The following is a 20,067-nucleotide window of genomic DNA, read 5'->3' as shown; positions in this document are numbered from 1 at the left end:
TTTCTAGCACTTTCGTTTTCTCTTGGGGCATCCCCCAGGCCTGTTCCCTGGGTCATCTGTTATCCGGGCTCCAAGCCACAGCTTCCTTGCTGCTGAGGGATGGGTCACTGAGTGAGCAGCTTCCTCTCTGGTCTGAGCTCCCCTCTAGAAATTCGGGGTAGGCAGAGGAAGGAGTCTAGCGCCCCCCAGCTGGGACGTGCCCACCCGCCTGCACCCCTGGCCTCACTGCAGCGTTGCAGAGGAGGCTCCTTGCTCCAGGTGCTTAAGGAAAGAGAGCGAGGTCAGTGGAGGTGACAGGTCCGGGGGCAGGTCCTGCACTTCGGACCCCACTGCCCTGGCAGGAAAGGCTGGCACCTCCTGGGGCACCGTTAGGAGCCTGCTGTGAAGGCGCTGTCCTGGTGGGTTGGCGTGGTCGTCAGGCTCCTGCCTGCTCCCTCGGGTGTCCCTTCCCGCGGGGTGAGGCACCCACCCAGCTTTCCTCTGCGTTTGGGCGTGGGCCGGGTCACGGCTGCTGCCTGGCATGAGAGCCTGAAACCAGGTAGACGTGAAGGCAGAGTGTGCCAGTTCAGGCTTTCTCACCACCGCTCTGGTTCTGAGCATCGAGGAAGAGCACTCTCTGTGGTCTTTGTGGGTGAGCCTTGTTCCCAGAGGACACCAGCTGCCCTACCTGGGTGTGCGGCTCCCTGCCTGCTGGCCCCTTCTCGATGGACTGCGTTCACTTTCGCTCCAGACTGTGAGTGTGGCTGGTTTTGAAGCCGGGGATAACTTCCTCTCACTCATTTTCCCGTCCCTTCCACTCAGGAGGTCTGGAGCGGTGCCCCTGGGCCGACGAGCTCAGCTGGGCATGCGGCTGCCAGCAGGGCTGGCGTCTCCCAGCGGGTCTCCAGCCCTCAGGCCCCCCTCACTGAGTGCTTAGGCTTTCGCAGCCCTAACACCCCACAGTTCCTGCTGAGGGCTCGTCAAGAATCTCGTCTACCTGTGTGATCTCAGGCGCAGGAGCGCGGGCAAACGCCAGCTCAGGCCTCCTGCACGCTTTTTAACCAACCTTGTACCTCTGAGCCAAACTCGTGACACTGGGCTGAGCTGGCACAGAAATCAGTCCTGGGACTTGGACATTTTGTGTTCTACACACTTCACATCCCTCAGAAAGAGACGACAGCAGCAGGTTGTCGGGAACCGGATGGTGTCCGCTGGGGGGTCCTAGGCGGGTGTGCTGTTGTCTTTCGGGGTCTCTGCTTGGCTGGGCTCTGAGTTTTAACGTAGGCTGTCAGACCACAGTTGGTGCTCAGAGGTGCTGTGTGACAGGCACCATGTCGCCAGGATGACGGGGGGTGGGGAGGGAGGCTGGGGAAGCAACCGCACGCCCTGCTTGTTGGTGAGACCGTCCCGCAGGAGCTGGGAATACCAGGCTGGAGCCCCTTCTGAAGGCCCACTGCGTGGGGTCCACGCCCTGTGGTCCTAGGCCCGTGACCAAACCTGCCCATCATAGGATTGCTGGTGCTCACTGGAGTTCCCTTCCTGACTCCATAGCTGACCCTCGAACCTCCCAGGGAGGCAGCTGGCCTTCTGGGTGGGCCTCTTGGTGGTGAAGCAAGTTTAGGGAGGCCCTTCCGAGGTGTACCTGGAAGCCTCCGGCTCTCGTGGAAATAGGAGGCGTGGGACCCCATGGTGAGAGGCCAGGACAAGTGTTTTCTTACAGAGCGTGTGCTGAGTGTGGGTGGGAGGTGAGGAGGGGTGCTCTTATCTGCAGACCCACCTGGCCTGACCCAGAGCTTAGCAAGACCGGCCTGGTGGCCAAAGGGCCTCGTGAACCTGTGACGCCTAGAGCTGGAAGGAGCTGGTCGGCCGTCCTGGGCCTGCCTCTGCCTCCCTGTGCTCCAGGCGGGGGCCTCCCTGGAGCCATGCTGTCAAGTGTGGTGTGAAGCCAGGGCTCACCTTCTGGCCATCAGAGCCATGGTGGGTGGCAGTGTAGCAGGTGGCAGACACTGAGTGTTGACCTTGAACTGCCCTCGTTGCTTTGACCTTGGCCCTGCCCGGCTGGCAAGCCTGTGGCTGGCCTGCTTTAGAGGCAGGAAGACCGTGGCCCTTCCCCCAGGTGGTGCTTCCTGGAGGCCTGCCTGGAGGAGCCACTCCCCCGTGAGGGAGAATCAGGAGGTCGAGCAGAGGGAGGGCTGGCGTGGGAAGTGGAGGCCAGGGCCAGTTCTGGCTTCTGCTGTGGACCCGTCCTCAGGCCCTGCCGCCTCCACTCTCCCCACCAGCGAGGTGGGCCATGTGTCCTGGAATGACTGGGGTTCATCTTGCCTGGGGACCGTCCCATCCCTGAGGACAGGCGCTGCACCGTGAGTGACGGGCCGTTCTTCTGCATTTTATTGTGATGGGAGGTGGGTCTGAGGTGGAAAGGACCATGAATTCTGTGGCCCTGCGCTCCGTGAGTCTTGGTCTCTCTGTGGAAGTACTTAGAGGGGAGGTGGCCGGCGTAGGGGTGCTTTTCTGACTTCCAAGTACCGTGGGTTTTTAACTGACTTTGGGGACCCCACCCATCCTCGCTGTTTCTGACTGGGGTCTGTGGAGCCCCCACCCCAGGCCATGCAGGTGCGTCTGGAGGCCTTGGGCAGCCTGTGTGCCACCGTGGGGTGGGCGGTGGCAGGTCTGGGTGTCTAGGAAGATGCCGTGCAGGTCCCCAGTGAGGCGCGGCCTCGGGCCCCGGCCCCCAGCCCGCAGAAGGAGGCCCACCCGAGGGGCTCAGTGGGGTTGGCCCTGGCGGGTGTACTGGGCTGGCAGCCCTGCGTCTCCCGCCCCCAACAGAGCTGCCCGTGGCTCTGGCTCTGGCTCCCTCTTCCTTTGGTCGCTGTTCTCCTTTTTGGATTCTGTTCTGTGATTTCATGCTCCGCAGCTGAGCTCCTCCTGGCCGCCCGGGGGCATCCTCTCCCCCTCTGTGAAGGGGATCAGCGTCCTCTGGCCCACTGACCCAGGCAGTCCTGGGGAGCATCACCTTTGTCCTGCCGGGGCGTGGGGCATGGGGCAGGCCAGGCAGCGCTCTGTGAGGCCGTCCGCTGGGCCAGCTCAGGGGTTACGGGGACCTCTGAGGCCGTGATCTCAGGCCTTGAACAAGCTTTCTGCTGGGGAGTGTGGCCCCTGCTGCCACCGGGATGGCGAGAGCACGGGTGCCAAGGCTGGCCCGCTGATCTGGGGCGGGGACGGGATTCGGGGAGCAGCGCGGTTGACGAGTGGGATTGGGCACGAAGTTCCAGGTTCCATCCTGCTGGGCCAGGACTTGGAGCAGCAGCCCGATCCCTGGGTTTCAGGAAGGAAGGGGTGCGTCACGCTGACATGGGGACAATCTGAGCAGGAAGGACAGGCAGCGCCAGCTGTGCCCTCCAGCAGACCCCGGAGCTGGAGTCAAGGTGGCGCCTTCTCCTTGGGAATGGCTGCAGGTGGTCCAGGCTCGTGGGTGCTGTTTAGGGAGACTTCGTGATATTAGGTGGGGGGACAGGGGAGGTTACCAGCTTTCATTTTAAGGCAAAGGAACAAAAGGTAGTTGGATACACACCTTGGAGCGTGCCTGCCGAGTGCTGGGAACACAGCCCGTCTTCACCTCCCTGCACTTGTGGGGTCCCCAGACCATCCAGGTTACAGGTCCTTGTCTTAGAAATCTAGTGGGGAAGTGATTTAAGTCCTCCTGCTGAGCCTGTGTGTGTGTGCGTGCACGCATGTGGGCGTGTGCGCGTGTTCATGCCGTGGTGGGTGGAGGGGCTCAGTGGTCACCAGCATTGTCATATGGTGTTGGGTGTCAGGGCGTCTGTTCTTTCCCTGTCTGTCCCCCAGCGGACCCCATCTGGTCACCTGGCAGGGGGGTGCCTCCTCCTGGGGTGCTTGTCCCCATCTGGGCCGTGGGGGTGGTGGTGGGACTCATCTGCCCTGATGTGGTCTGCTCCCGACTCATGTGCCCTTTGGTCACTCTAGCAGCTGTGGCCTCTTAGACCCCACTCTGTGGTGTCTTCTGAGAAGTTCCTCCACCTCCCAGGCTCGATGCTGTGCTGGACATCACTGGTGGTGCTTGCTTCTCAGGGGCAGTCGCCGTGAGTTTGGGCGTGAGGGATGCCTCCGAGGGTCCAGCCCTGACGGCAGCCCCTCAAGGGGCCGGGCAGGCTCCAGGGCCACTGGGCGCTGGTTACCAGCAGCTACAGCTTGTTCTGTGAAGATTGTGGAGCGTCCACCGGGCTGGTCCGTCATGGTCCTGGGGACTTCAGTGAACAGAGCGGTTTCTGCCCTCCTCCTGGCGGACGGCGGCTGCAGGAGCCAGCACGTGGTGTGTGTGGTGGGAAAAATGGAGCGCCTTGGGGGCTGGTTTCGGGGTGCCCTCAGAAGAGAAGCTTGTGCAGCGCTTGGCGCTGGGGACAGTGGTGGCAGAGTGGCGAGGAGGTGGGTGTGGACGTGAACCCCGGCCCCATCCACTTGGAGACTGTGGGCTTTGGGCCCATCCTGGACCTGACGCCCCTGGCCCTGTGACCAGCCAGGCAGGCAGGCTCTGAGCTGCAGCGGCAGTGTGGGTGAGGGCACCCCGTCACTGGGTGTGGTGAAGGCTGGAGAGCTGGTCTGTTCAGGTGAACCTACCGCCCACCTGTCGCTGTTCACAAGGTGGGCAGTGGCCTTGAGTGGGGAGTAGCTGGCCCTGCAGACAGACCCTCTGCTCACACGGCCACCTCTGGTGACATGGGCATCTGAAGCTGTGGCTGTCCCTTTATCGTGTGTTGGGCCCAGCTGTGATTGTGGACCAGCGGGAGTCAGACTGTCCCGACGGTGACAAGGATGAGCAGTCTGCCCCCATGAAATGCAGCCCCCTGGTTTGAGTGTGAAATACTGTGGCCTGTGCGAGAGCCTGGCCCGAGAGAGAGACACCTCGGGGTGATGAGTCAGGGTCTGAAGCCATGGGGCTTTGAGCTGGCCCCGGGGAATTCCACAGCAGCCTGGAGCTGGCTGGGGCGGAGCGCACTGCCTGGTGTGTGGGTTCTGGGAGGCCCCTGGCATAGTGGAGCCATTGTCGGCTGGGTCTCATCTCTGTTACGAGGGAAGGAGTGGGCCCTGGAGGGCAGCAGGCCTCGGATGTGGAGGGGCCATTGTGCTGCGTGTCCTCGGGCATGTTAACCCACCTGTCTGTGCTGGGCAGTTCTCTGGGGCCAGGTGGGCCTGTGGAATTTCTTGCTGTTCCCAGCACCTCGATGAGGCCTGCACATCATTGGTGTCCTGGAGAGTGGGAGCCCCCACTTCTCGCCCTTGCCCTGAGACCTGGAAGGGGCCAGGAGCCGCGTGGCACCATCCGTCCCTCCCTCAGTGGTCAAGGCTCAACTGAATTTCAGAGCATTTCATTCAAGTAATAGACCCCAAATGTCCCCCACTGAGAGGTGTGGGGCGGGCTTACTCTGTATCTCTGGGGGGTCTGGATGGAGTTCTCGTGGGGCCATTGGAAAGGGGGTGCCACAAGAGGGTGAGGTGCCTTGTGTGGCACGGAGCTGGTCAGGGCCGAGGCCACGTGGGAGCCCCGATGGTGGTGGGCTTGGGGTCTTCATTTGCTGCAGCTCGGAGCATCGTAGACCACGCCAGGGGCAGCCGGTGCGGGCCAGAGGTGTCTGTGTCAGGTCGGACCCCGTGGGTGCTGTCCTCACTTCTGTGCTCGCGGGACGACCCGGCCGTGGAGGGGAGCCTCTGTCAGGGCCTCTGCCTGGCAGACCTGGGGCCGCGGTCCTGAGCAGGTCCTGGGACCCGACCGGGTGACTCCAGGTCTGCCTGGGCTTCTGCGTCGGTGGATGGGTGACCTTGGCAGGGACACCTTCCGGGACTGCTGGAGACGGCCTTTCCTCCCAGCCGCACAGCTGGGGCGAGCCACGGGGGCTGCGGTCAGGCTTGGGGCGAAAATCGAAGGTGTAGGCACAGGGGAATGGTGCACAACGTCCAGCTGCCGTCAATTGATTGCATTTGAGCTGCCAGCCGCCTGCCCGGTGCTGGGATATGAACTTTATAAGCGTCCTCCGTTGCCGATGTGAGACTGGAGGGCAAAGTTTGATCTTCAGCGTTAAGTATTAACTCCCGGTCTGCGGCCGGGTGCTTTCCGTTTCCATGGGTACCGTGAGCCCAGTCTTCTGGCCGTGTCCCTGGGAGTCATCTGCAGCAACAGCTGCGTGGGGGGCGATGCGGGCATCTGCAAGCAGGTCCAGGAGTGTGGGTGGGCCAGGGGCCTCGAGAAGGAGACTCCTCCGCTGTGGGGCGTGGGAACCTTGGGGCCGAGGCCTGGGTGACAGTCTGGGGCCCAGTGGGGCCTGGGAGTGAATGGCACTCTGGAATAGATGAGCTGGTCTCCTGGGCAGTGGAAGCCGGGTCTGGGGCTGTCCAGGCTCTGGCAGGTGGCTGGCTGTGGGCACCTGCTGGGGACTGGTCTGCAGGGGGCTGGGCTCCCTCCTGGGGGGCACTGGGGCAGTGCTACTGGGTGGAGAGTGCAGAGCACAAAGGGTTAACACCTTTCTTTTATGAAAAAGAGGGAAACTCCCTCTTCAGGGTAGAGATCTGGTCTGTGCAGATAAGCCCAGAGCTTCAGCAGGACCAGCCACAGCATGAGGCGCTCCGGCTCCACATCCATGGCTGCTGGTGCTGTGTGGGTTCTCGAACTGCCTGCCCAGAGCCCCGGTGAGCGTCCAGGTGGCCCCCTGTGGCTGGTGGGGGACACATGGTGAGTGGGCCCTGTCCAGGTGGCCCCCTGTGGCTGGTGGGGGGACACTGGTGAGCGGGCCCCATCCAGGTGGCCCCCTGTGGCTGGTGGGGGGACACTGGTGAGCGGGCCCCGTCCAGGTGGCCCCCTGTGGCTGGTGGGGGACACATGGTGAGCGGGCCCCGTCCAGGTGGCCCCCTGTGGCTGATGGGGGACACATGGTGAGTGGGCCCTGTCCAGGTGGCCCCCTGTGGCTGGTGGGGGGACACTGGTGAGCGGGCCCCGTCCAGGTGAGGGGGTCCAAGGGCTGTGTCCCTGGCCAGGCAGGGTGTGGACTGTTGGTGCCGGGGCTCGCCTGGTGTCTCGGGGCGTCTGCATGGAGCCTGTAGCCCACGCCTCTGGCCAGGCTCTAAAGTGAAGCTGTGGCGCCTCCGTCACCGGGCCCCTGGCATGCCTCAGGTTTGTTTCCTGTTTCTTTCCTCGGGCAGTTTCTTTCGGGAAACAATTGAGAGGAGGGAGTGCCATTTGTGAGTTATGTGTAGGTCTCTGGTGGACACTGTGATCCAAGGGCAGGTTATTAACTCCCTGTTTTCTGGCTTGTTCTCAAGCAGAGTCCTCGCTTGCCTTGGTTCCACGTGACTCACAGCCTGGGGTCTCTGTCGGACGTTGGGGAGGAGAGCCAGACGGCCGCCTCCGGCCTGTGTTTACCACTTAGAGTCAGAATCGCTTTTGGTTCTGCGCTGCCTGAAGCTGCCCTGAGCCGTTAGCGCTGCATTCTGAAGCCGAGCCTGTCTGGGTGTCCTTACGCACGCCGCACACTTGGTCAGCACGGTGGCCGTGGCCTGGCGCCATCCGAGAGGTGGGGGTGGCCATGCGTCCCTGCACGTCAGCCTCTGCTCAAGCAGGCGCAGCCACCCCAGGTGGGGCGAGGCCCCGAGGAGGACCCCAAGGCCTCCCTCTCTAGGAGCCAGCCTGTCTCAGAGGCGGCCACGACCTCTCGTCTCCTTGGCTGCGTCTGGTCACGGCGCCTGCGGGTCGGGCCTGGGATCTCACGGGGGCTTCCAGGCGGTCCCTGGGGAGGGATCGAGTGAGTGAAAATCAGAGGAGAGGAGCGCCAGGCTGTTCTTGGGTTTCCTCTTCCATCTGACGCGGGGTCTTGACCACAGCCGGACGGGGCCTGCATCGGTAACTGAAGCCGCCCCGGGAGGCTGCGGGGCTCCCGCCCTCTTGCCCGCCACCTGCCTCCCTGCCTTTGCCCCCACCCTGACTGGCCCGCCGTCCCGAGCCTTGGGTGTTGGGGCGCAGCGGGCTGGGCTCTTGTTACCCCCCAGGGCTCGGATCCCTGACGGAGGGGAGATCAGAGCATGAGCAGCAGACAGCATGTGACCGTGCAGTGTCAGGGGGTGGGGTTCCCCTGAGCCCACCAGAGGCCCGCTGTTTCCCAGGAGGGGGCACAGCCTTTAGACAGAAACACCCAGAAACACGCTCTTCTCTTGTGAGGAGCTCTCAGAGCTGTGGTTCCTGTGTGTGTGTGTGCGTGCGTGCGTGTGCACTCCCACGTGTTCGGTGTGTCTGTGTGTTCACGTGTTGTGTGTCTACACTCACGTGTGTTCTGTGTATGTCTGTGTGCCCACATGTATGTTGTATGTGTGCCTGCACATGTGTTCCTTGTCTGCACTCACACATGTTCTGTCTCTGTGCACTCACGTGTTGTGTGTGTGTGCATATGCACTCCTGCGTGCTCTGTGCACTCATGCGTGTTCTGTGTCTGCAGTCATGTGTGTTGTGTGTCTGTGCACTCGTGTGTTCTGTGTGTCTGCACTCATGCATGTTCTCTGGGTGTACACTCACGTGTTTGTGCCTGTGCACCCACGCGTGTTCTGTGTGTCTGTGTGCGCTCATGTGTGTTATGTGTGTGTTTCTGTGCGCTCATGTGTGTTCTGTGCATGTTTGTGTGCGCCTATGCATGTTCTGTGCGTGTCTGTGCACTCATGCATGTTCTCTGTGTGCATTCACGTGTGTTCTGTGTGTATCTATGTGCACCCATGCGTGTTCTGTGTGTCTGTGCACTTATGCGTGTTCCATGTGTCTGTGTACACATGTGTGTTCTCTGTGTACTCAGATGTGTTCTGTGTGTCTGTGCACTCGCTTGTTCTGTCTGTGCACTCATGCATGTTCTGTGTGTACTTATGTGTGTTCTGTGTGTACTCATATGTGTTCTGTGTAGTCATGCGAGTTCTGTGTGTATCTGTGTGCACTCGTGCGTGTTGTGTGTGTCTGTGTGTACTCATGTGTGTTCTGTGTCTGTGTGCACTCATGTGTTTTCTGTGTGTGTGTGTGTGCCTGCACGTGTGCATCTGACTACTTTGCCAGGATCTCCAGCCATTCCTCCTGGTTTGCTGTTTCTCTGTGCTGGTGCCTCTTAGTAGCCGAGTATCACCTTGTTTTCTGGGCTGTGCGAGTGTCAGATCTAACGAAAATATGCAGGAGGTGGTGTCTTTGCCCAGATTGTTGGGACCGAGGTCCCATCGAGTGGGAGGTGGCCCTGGTCCTGGTTGAAAGGAGCCACATCCCTCCAGCTTCCAGAGTCTTCCTCTCTCTTTCTTCAGAGTTCTCTAAGCCTGGGTGTTTCCCGAGAGGACCTTCCCCCCACCGGAGCCGCCGGCAGTGTGGGAGGTGATGGTGGGGCCTGGGGACGGCCCTGGTTGGTGGGGCAGCCAGAGGGTTGCACCTGCACCCAGGCGGCTTTTAACCCGAGGCTGCACAGCCCCTCCACCCCGTGCGACGCTTGTAGGCGTCTGCTGGTTTCAGCTCACGCCTGGTGTTGCAGGAATGCTGGGGACAGGGTGCTTTTGATGCTTCCGGAAGGGAGGGCTGTGTCCCATGGGAAAGCCTTGCAGAGGTGCCGTAAGCAGGACCCACCTGCCTCTCCAAGTGGATCGTGCCCCTCTGAGCCGCTTGGCTCTGGGGCAGCCAGATGCCGGGCGCACGTGGATGTCACTCGTGTGTGTGGCATGAGGACACGCCGCACGCCCCTCCCTGCGTTGGAGCCCCTGTCCGTGGACCTGGGACGCTGCTGCCCCAACCAGAGCAGAAACCATGTGAGCCTTCTGTAAAGGGCTTTTTTTGTGGTGGAGGAAGCGGGTGGGGGGGTACAAGGGGTGTGAGCGACAGGAAAAGGACTGAGTGTGCTCACGTGAGAGGTTGACATGGAGGGTGGAAGTTGGGGGTAGCCTCTGGGCATCTGGTCCTCCCAGGCGGCGGCAGTGTGACCCCACGGGCCTGCATGGCAGGCTCTTGAAGGGACCAGGTGCCCAGGAGTGTCCGCTTTCTCACCCTCTCTCCGGGTGATCTCTCACTCTTGGAGACCCAGGACAGGACAGACGGGTCAGTCCTCCCAGAGGAGACTCTGGAGGGAGAGGCACCACAGGATGCACACAGCCATCGGCGGGGGTGGTGTGGTTCTCATCCTTTAAGTGTTTCCTCTCTTGCCACGGAACGGGTTTCTGTTTCGCCGGAAACGTGCTGTGTGGGAGCTGTCGGCCTGAGCGTCTCGGTTTTTTCCTGGCCTGAGCACAGCTCTCTCCTCAGCCATGCCGCAGGGGTCTGCTGGCCTGGATCGCCAGGTTGCTGGATTTCAGATTCCAGCATTGATCCTGGCTGCAAAGCCTGGAGGGCAGAGGGCAAGGGCCAGGGGTCATTAGTTAACCGTTATGGTCGTGCAACCTAAAAACGCTGCATCCCGCACTTAACTACTTCAGAGAGAACCCGGCACTGCGGAGGTGGCATTATGGGGCACTGCGGGGTCCTGCTGGTTGATGCGCCATGAAGTCACAGATGAGACTCCATTCTGCAGGAGGTGCCCTGACGGCTCCAGGGAGGATTGTGCCCCCCCCCACGGCCAGCGCCTCGGTGCAGGCCCCCGTGTGACCCACGTCTGGTGTCGGCGCTGGCAGGCTGGGCAGACTGCCCATGCCTGATGGCAGCAAGGGGCGATGGCTGCTGACGTTGGCCTGGCCGACCCTTGGGAATGCGTTTGGCTCTGAGCCTCAGTGGTCACTCTGTGTTCCTCCCTCGGGAGCCGTTCTGGGCAGGATGGTGGTAAAATCCCAAACGCAAGTCGGGAGGAGGAAGGGGTGGGGGAGGAACGGGCCAGCACACTCCAGGGAGAGGAGATTGTGCAGGAGGTAGGGGTGGCTGAGGGGGCCTGTAACCGGAGAAGGAGGAGGACATGGTGCTCTCGGGCTGGAGCCACTCAGGGACGCCGTCCTCGGCAGGAACTGGGGCTCTGACCAAGTGTCCGTGGCAGACCACTGGGGTCTGGGCTCCCAGGCCACAGCAGGACCGTGGGTCTGCTGGGCTCCACTTTGGCTCCGAGCCCGGGCAACGTCGGCTGAGTCCTGCTGCCCCCGCCTGCTTCCCTGGACCGAGGCCATCACCTCCCACCCCGCAGAAGATCCTGCTGCGTTTGCTCGATAATGACAAGGGCGCGCACGCTTTTTTCAGGGACACGGAGCCCGAGTGCCCCGAGCTTGCCTTCTTCCCTCCCTGGAGCCACGAGTGTGACTGCATTCAGGCTTGGCCCTGGGAGCAGGCTGCTTTCTGCCGGGATGGCGCCGGCCCTGGTCACCAGGGAATGATTACTGATGTTGGGGTTAAGCTTGCGTTTCCGGAGCCAGAAGCACGGGCATCAAAACTGATGCAGCGGAACTGATCAAAGTGAAGAGAGACCAGCGGCTGCCTCCAGGGTGTGGGGGCTCCCTGGGCTGGTGGGGTGTCTGGATCTTGATGGGCTCAGTTACACACGGTGTTGGTGGTGGCCGTGCGCTTTGAGATGTGCCAGGCCTCTGCTGGACAGGAAGGGTGCTTCGATGTGTGGCCACGCTGGTGGGGGTGTGCGGGCTTTGCAGAATGTCTGTGGACTCTGCTGTGTGTTGGGACATCTTTGTAAGGAAATGACGAGGTGAGGAAGCGCCCCACGACTTCGTCTAGAGTGTTCCCACCACTGCCTTCATGGGGAGGACAGTGCTGGTCAGGGCCGCCCACCCTCTGCCTGCCCCTTCCTCCTGCGGCTGCTTCCTGGAGCCCTGGGTTCTCGACGGGCAGACGCCAGCTGTCCAGTCCGTTCCTGGGAGAGCTCATCTGTGGTCTCTGAGGGCCAAGGCGTGGCTGCGGCTCTGGGTCCCAGGCCTGGGCTGGTCATCCTGGGAGTGCCCAGCCTGGCCCCCATCCAGAGCCATGACCTCTGGGGATAGATGGGCTTGGTGTGCCATGTTTGAAAGGTGCCATGAGCAGACGTGTTACTGGAACTTTCTTTAGGCCCTTGAGGGGGACCAGCAGGTGTGTGTGGTCACTAAGGCCCTGTCCTGCTCCACTGAGGGGTCATCCGTGAAGCACTGGCTTCTGTGGACTTCTCAGGGCTGGAAAGCCAAGGGAGCGTGAGGAGGGGGCCTCTTCAGGGAGGGGCTTTAAACAGGCTGTTCCTACGTGCTGTGAGGTGGGGCAGGGCTGGGATGGCTCCTAATGCTGGGCGGATGTTAGGGTGGGCTGGAAGAAGAACCGCTGCCTCCCTGCATGGCAGCCTCCTGGGCTAGTGAGAGAATCGCCTGCAGCGGTGTGTTCAAAGCCTGGCTGCTGGGGCTGGCCACCTGCTTTTGTCAATAAAGTTTTATTGGAACGTGGCCCTGCCACTTGTTCACACGTTGTCTTTGGCGGCCGTGAGTGGTTGTGACAGGACAGTGTGGCCCTGTACAGAGAAAGCTTGCCCACTTATGATCTAGAACATTCCGCTACCTTGCTGTCTTTCCTGATATCAACATGCGTGAAGGGTCTGGGTCAGATGTCTGGTAGGATGCCACAAAATTTACACATGGCCATTTCCTCGGGGTTGTTTTCAGGAGAAACGCTTTGAGGTGAGAATGCCTCGAGAACATCCCATGATGCCTGGCTGTTGGAGTCAAAGTCTGACCGCCTGTGTGACCCCAGATGACCCCAGTACTGGTCACCTCCCCTTTGTTATGAGTATATAGGGGCCTGCCCCCCACTCCTCACCCGGTGGTTTCAGGGTCTTGCGGACTCCTGCCCGAATCACTTGGTCCTCATGGTGGTTGCGAGGGTGGTGTTGTAAGAACTCTCCTGTGCCGATATCTGTGCGCCTGCACCTTCTGTCTCTGTCTGTTTTCCAGGTCTCGATTCTTAGGTTTTCTCTTTGTGGTTCCACCGAGAGAAAAGTTACTTTTCTCTTGATTTGAGGAACTGTACATTTGCACAGTCCTGGATCTGCAGGGCTCCCGGGTGCCCGGGGCCGATGCCGCAGTAACTGTGGTTGTCGCAGCCGAGGGCTGGCCCCAGCCACCTGCGCGCTGCACCCCTGACTGTCAGCTTCTCGCTCCATCCCTGGTGTCCTTCTCCGTCCCGGGGCCCACACTGCATTCAGCATCGTGCCTCCTTAGGCCCCTGGGGCATGACGGTTCCTCAGACTCTGCTTGTTTGGGTGACCTGGACGGTTCTGAGCAGGCTTGCCGGCTGGGTTGAGGATGCCTTCCACTGGGATTTGTCTGATGTTCTTCTCAGGATCAGACAGGGGCTGTGGGTTCAGGAGGAAGATCACAGGGGGGAATGTGATGTTCTCGTACTGTCATCAAGGTGCCTCGCATCACCATGACTTGCCCCTGCTGAGTGACCTCGATCGCTCGCCGACATGCATTTGCCAGGTTTCTGCTCCGTAAAGTTGCTTTTCTGTTCTTTCTGTACTTTGTTAGTTGGAAATGAGTCGTGAAGTTCAGCCTACACCCCCACCCCCACCCTTTAATTTTTTTCACTGAGTAACAAAGTGGCTTTATGGATTCTCTTACTGAGTTGTGACCAATTGTCGCCATTTGCTTTTCTGCTCAGATTACCCTGTGTTTAAGATGGCTGCGTTGCTGCTGATTTGTTGGGTGACGAGCTGAATCTTAAGTGTTTTCACTGTTTAATGAAGTGGTTGGTGTTGGTGCTGTGGCCTCAGACCCCGAGTGCCCCTAAGGCTGGTGGCCCTGGGTGGTCAGGGAGCTGGGAACGCTGCTGCCCGAGCTGCTGCGCGACCACTAAATATGCATGTTAAAGGCAGTAAAATGATTAGTTACACCAGTTGCTGCTGTGTCCTGGGAAAGCAGAAGAGGAGAGAGAACATCAAGAGTCGGGAGCTAGCGCTGTACATGGCAGAAGTCCACGCAGCTGTGACCACGCCCTGAGGCTCCGTGCCACGTGACACCCGCGATGTCCTGGTGGTTTCTGAATCCTGAGGCTGTGTCTGTGGAATTCCCCACCTGTGCAAGCTACCCGAGGATAGGCTGTCACAGACTCTCGGAGGGTCTCTGATGCAGCATCTCTGAGCACACAAGTGCCCCCTCCCCGTGCTGCGTTAGGGACGACTGGATGGGCGCTTTGCGTGTCTTCGTGATATGTTTCCGTGAAGTCTCCCCCAGTTCCCTCCATTAGGGGAGATCCCCTTTCGTTCTCCCCGGATCATCGGGTGCCTTTGGTTCTCTCTTCCCCTTGGGTGTACCCACGGCTCGGCCGTCCCTGGGGCACCTCCGGCAGATGGGAGCCCACGGGCCCAGCGCCATCCCTGTTGCATCAGGCTCATGGGGAGGAGCGCAATGAAATTCCAAGCCTTGTATGTCCCGCCATAGACTATTGGCTGAAGGATCCTTGTTTTAAGATCTGACTAGTCTGTTCCTCAGTGGTGAAAGGAATAGCACCCACAGTCGCAGGGTGAGGTGAACTAGGTTTCGAGGGACCCTTCCTGGGGCTGGCTCCATCTCTGTCCCCCCATGTCGGCTTTCCGGAATTGAGGCTCGTGTCCTGTGAAGGCGCTGTCCCGCCACTCCTCTGTGCCGAGTGTGACCGCCCGGCTGTGACGTGCTGCGTGTCATTGCGTCTAGGCTCTGGAGGGACCCCAGGGGCTCGGCCTGGACGGTGACCTGCAGCCACCTCCAGCTGTCGTTTGTATGCAATAAACACCAGTGGGTGTGTCTGTGATGTGAGATGAGGAGGTTTAGTTATTTCTGTGAATGTGGGGCGAGCGCATGGTTTCTGTCCTCAGCTGCGGAGGAGCTGGAAATGGGTTCACATCTGGGACGGAACAGTTTTGTTGGGGGATGGCGTGGGGTTAATCCTGTGACCTCCGGCCATCACTGTGATTAAACATCTGACCTGCGATACCGCCTGTCCATCAGAGCAAATTAACTGTCCGGGTCGTCTGTGCCGCGAGCACTGCGCTCGGCGACAGCAGGTGTGGGTCCTGCCCTCCCGGCCAGCATGGCCCAGGACACCTGATCCGGTTGTGGGGCCGTCCCTCATCGCACGACCTGCCCCGGGAGGACACTGTGGGGCCTGGCGTGGCTGGGCTGCCATCTGCCCCTCCAGCACCTGCGCCCCCAGGGTTCCTCTGCTCAAGCTTGTTCTCCAGTCCTTGTCATGGATGAGCAGAATGACGAAGGGGGTGCAAGCCCAGGTGAGTGGCGTCATCCCTGAAACACAGGTGGGTCTCGGCCTGAGGAGGACCTCTGCCCTCTAGAGCTTGGCCGGGCCTGGCAGGGTTGTGCCTGCTGACGGCAGAGTCCTGGCCGGGAGTGGGAGGGGTTTCCATCTGGCTCCCTGGACACGTGGCTTCCGGGTGGCGGCTGTGCCCTCAGAGCCCTCCCCGTGGGTGGAAGGGTCAGGCCTGGGGGTTTTAGGACCAAGATTTCCTTTGTTCCAACTTGGTTGTAACCTGTCCCTCCTTGACAGGTATAAGCTGAGGTTTGGGTGTGTTCAGAGGTGAAGAGTTAGGGACCCTCCAGGTGCTGTGTCAGTGATGTTTGTGTTTCACGGACGTGCGGGTGAATCCCGGGGGGCGGTGGGGGAAGCAGGTGCTTTTTGAGCCAGTGTCTTGGCTCCAGCAGAACTGAGGAGAAACTGAGAGAGGTGTGGGCACCAAGGAGTGGAGGCGCGCGTGGGGAGGCCCCTGGTGGGCGGGACGTGGCCTGGACTCCGGTCCTGTCTGGGCCTTGGTTCCGCCTGCGGGCTCTGCTGGGAGTCCCAGCTCTGCTGTCGCCTCGGGGAAGTGCTCCTGTCTCCCGGTGCCGGGCACACGAGCGCGTTCGAGCGCAGCCCGAGGATTGACTAAATGGACGCTCTTCTCAAAAAATGAAGGGAAATGTGCTCTCTTTAAAGGATTAGGGATTAAAACCCTGGTTTACAACTCTGATAACGAGGGATGCCGCTCTCACTGGGCCGTGAACTGGGGAGTAGTCAGCGCGGCCACGGAATTGGAGGATTTACCGGATACCGAGGGCGTGCTTTCCCGTCCTGTTTATTTTGTGTGCATTTCCCCATTTTCTGCACTCGTAGTCTGGTTGCTCTGATAAGCAGCAAAATGGGAAACCAAAGGTGTGGCCCTGACCCCCAACCCCGACCTCTGGCCATGCCTGTGGCACCGTCGGGCTGCTCTTTGTTCTCGGGGTGTTTGCTTCATCGCCTTCCCCGAGTTTCTCCGTCCTTGCTGGCAGAGCATACGTCCCGTGATGTGAATAAGTCACTGGACACCCGCCCGCCCGACTGGGCTGTTGTTGCGTTTTCTTTCCGGCTCCCAGGGGAGCGCTCATTCGGGCTTTTCCCCTGCTGTTGCTGTGGAGTCCTGTCAGGACGCCTGTCGGAGGTGTTCCTCCTCACGCCGGAGAGTAGGGTGCCCACTCCACCGCCCGCTCCCCTGAACATCAGATGGTCCGGGAGACGACTGTTTCCTCGGATGAAGGGTCGCTGCTGGGGGCACAGTGTTCTCCCTGCGCGGCCGGCAGAGGCTTCAGATGGACCTGGTCACTTACAATTCCGGCTCCTGTTGAGAGCCCACGTGACCAGACTTGCTCCCCAAGCAGAGCCAGGGATGCTCAGGGACGCTCAGGACGCTCGGCAGCTGCCCGCCTGAGCTGAGCAGAGAGGCCCTTCCCATGCCAGCCGCCTCTCCCCGGCAACGAGAAACACGAGACCCAGGAGCTTCGACTTTGTCCAAGGTCGTGCAGCAGGACTGGCTCCTCGGAGGGAGAACCTGAAACCCAGGCCGCATCCCCTCACTGCCCCCCGGGGTGGCCAGGCACCTGGGCTGTGTGGTCGGAGCCGGGCCACCGGGGCAGGGCTTGGCCTGGTATCCTCTAGAGTCCAGACAGAGAGAGCTCTTTCCATCCCCGTTTACTCCAGAAACACGGTCGGGAACTGCCGATCCTTATTACCAGAAAAATAAAGTCATTACTACCAGAAAAAGGATGCTGAGCAGGAATCCACTAGAACACCAGAGAGCATGCACGAGGCCTTGTCGTGACTTCATTATGAAGACACTGCAGTGCAGGGAGGAGGTTTTTAGAAATTATTTCTTTTTTATGTGAACGTATTTGTGTTTTTTGTTTGAACTTTATTCTGACGTAAATTTAGACTTCAGAAAACTCGGAAGAAGAGCACAAAGAATTTCCACATATCCTTTGGCCTAAATTCCCTAAATGTTAACGTTTTGCCACATTTGCTCTATATTTCTCTCCGCCCTCTCACACTTTTTTCCTGAACTGTGGAGAACAAGGAGCAGATACGATGCCCTTTATGGGTGTGTTTCCTACAGACAAGCGCATTTTCTCTCATAATCTCTGCCAGATAGTCACCAAAATCAGGAACTTTTCCTCGACTGAAAGTCTTACTCAGATTTCTCCTGTCAGCCAATAACACACTTGATGTCCTTTATCTAAGGAATCGGGTCACACACTGCCTTCCGTCGTCCCGCCTCCATCGTCTCCTTCCATCTGGAACTTTCTGCAGCCTGTTTGTCCTCCGTGGTGTCATTTCTGAGGAGGGCCATTTCTGGAGGTTGTCCCTTGTTTGGGTTTGTCTCAAGCTTCCTCGTGCTCAGCTGCTGGGACCCCATGTGACGTGTTTTCTTTGGGTGTTGATTGGGGTGTGGTCCTGATGTTAACCTTGACCCCTTGGTTAGGTCAGCGGGTTGGCTTCTCCACTGGGCACTGCCCTTGGCTCCTGTCACACTGAGTCAGTGCCTCGTGGGCGGCGCCGTGGGCCGGGTCCACGCCCTGTTCCTCCAGCTTTCGCCCGTGCTCCCAGCGTCCACTGACGGTTCTCGCCCCGAGTGGTCACTGTGATGATTTGGTCCAGCAGTGATTTCTGCCCCTGCTCCTTCCACATAGACTAGTTAGCGTTCTGCACTAAGGAGGGGTGCTCCTCCCTCCCCATGTATCCTGTTGTCACATCGTGTGGACTTCTGGACCTTTGCAGCAGGTTGGGGTTCTTCACTGTGGTCTTTTCTTCTGATGCTCAGATTGTCTCGGAGGCTGCCAGTGGAGCCCCTTCCTCCAGCTGCTCTCTCCTCGTGACTCACGATGTTGTCCTCTGAGCTCTCCTTCTGACCGACCTGAGGGTTCAGGCTCGGCGTGCGTGTGCTGCCCCAGCCCTGGAGTCGCCGTCTCTCCAGCAGCCCGGGCGTTTTGGTGGAGGTCTAGTAACTGAGCTGGCGTCCCTGCTTCCAGGCCCGTCAGCAGGGAGCGCTAGGGAACGTGTGTGCGTGTGATGTACACACACCTGGAGCATGTGTGTGGTTGGCGAAAGAGACGAAGGACCTCGTGTTCACACCGCTAGCCAATTCCGGTCCGCACCGCAGAGCCCATCTTGCCGCCGCCTCTTCCGTCACTGAAACTCACTGCCCGTCTGGGGGGCCAGGGGCCGGGACGCCGGGCATCCCCCAGGGGAGGAGTCGGGGAGCGTTGGGTAGCTGGCTGTGGAGTTGAGGTGCGGGCTCTGCGGATTTCAGGGGACTGGTCAGCCGAGTGGAGAGTGAGGAGGGTGGCGCCCTGCTGGGCCCATCGTGGCGGCTCTGGACGCCCACTGGCTCCCTGCTGCTCCTCCTCTTGTCTCCCCGAGTTTCTCTCCCTTGTGAGGGGACAGGACGTGACCTACAGCCGCCCCGGGGGACAGACTGGCGGACATACCCCTCCCTGAGCGTCCAGGGGTTTGGCGACCCTCTGTCTCCTTTTGGGGAGTCTGTCAGAAAGCGGGACCATGGCAGGGTCACCCCAACAGGCCCTGCTGTGGGCAGGCCATTCCCCGCAGTTCACGCTTGGCACCCCGGGGCTTGAGAATAGCCTGTTTTTGGAACGTTTTCCTGGTGTCCTCACTCGAGACTCCTCTGATGTATGATCAGGTCAGAACAGCTCAGAAGGCCTCGTGGTGTGGCAGGAGGTGGCAGCCTGCGCTCGTGGGTGGGCATGAGGGTGTCCCCCCCCCCACCCCGGGAGGAGGTCCTCCTGGGCCGGGCCTTTCCCTGGTGTGGCCCCATGAGGCCCGTTGGTGGTGGTGACTTGTAGGTAGGCATGGTGTGGGGGGTTGCAGGTGGGGAAGGATGGGGGTACAGGTCACGGTGCTCGCCCCGTGTCCCTGCTGGTGGCCTCTGGGGTGGTGTTGCTGTCCCTGCTTGAATGGGTCTGGGGCAGGGCTCCCTGTCACTTAGGGGCTGCTGGTTAGAACGATGCCGAGAGGTTTTTCTCCCTGTTTTGAGTTTGGAGGCGTGATCAGGCCTCACGTTTCAGGATCTAGAAGTGAGCTCCCAGATTGAATTCGGGGCTCAAGCTCAGCCATTCCCCCACCCTACCGTGACCTGGCCACAGTGAGGGCTTTGATTTCTTGGACCGTGACCCAGGGCCTGGGTCAGGCAGTCCTGACAGAAGTAGCCACGGAGACGGCAGGTCCGCGATGGGCCCCCTGCCTTTGGGCTCCGTGACGCTCCGCACGGGGAGCTGTGCTCCAGGCTGGTGGGAGGTCGCGGTCAGGCTGCCATAATCCATCAGGATTTGGGGACACTCACAGCTGCTACGAAACAAAACTGACAGACTTATGTGTGCTTTCACGTCACTGATAGCGACAGGCCGGCCGGTCGGAGGAGTTCCTGGTCTTTTAGGACACTGGTCCCCAGGAGGGTTAGTGAAGCACTGTGGCGTCTGTGGCCCAAAAGGGAACGATCAGGCCTTGGAGTTCCTGAACAGAAGGCGGCCCTCGGAGTTCTTTGTACCCAGTCCCCCTCCTCCTCCTCGTAGACTCTCCCTCCTCCTCCTGGTGGACAGCCTGTCGGGGCAGCGTAAAGGGGTCATCGTGCAGGGTCCCGGCACCACTCCCCTCCCAGTGCTCACCATGCCGGAGGGGGAGCCCACTGTGCGTAATGCCGTGTTACCTGCTCTTCATCTAGCGTTCCGTGGGCCTCACTTCACGTCCCGTGTAGCCCCGTATTTTCTAAAACAAGCGCACAGCTTTATTGTGTAGTGAACCATAATTTAAAACCAAATTCCCACTCACAGGCCATT

The 20,067-nt window shown here is 60.3% G+C and overlaps 1 protein-coding gene across 2 annotated transcripts in view; it reads left to right on the top strand.

Annotated features, from left to right (window-relative positions):
- Positions 1-20,067, top strand: part of SLC12A7 (solute carrier family 12 member 7) — a 59,906-nt gene that overhangs the window by 1,010 nt on the left and 38,829 nt on the right. The gene's annotated exons all lie outside the window — the stretch shown is intronic.

Source organism: Ceratotherium simum, chromosome 18 (assembly GCF_057802395.1).
Source record: "Ceratotherium simum simum isolate JZ-2026a chromosome 18, ASM5780239v1, whole genome shotgun sequence".
In the NCBI taxonomy this organism is placed as follows: domain Eukaryota; kingdom Metazoa; phylum Chordata; class Mammalia; order Perissodactyla; family Rhinocerotidae; genus Ceratotherium; species Ceratotherium simum.
This window is presented reverse-complemented; position numbering and strand designations above follow the sequence as displayed.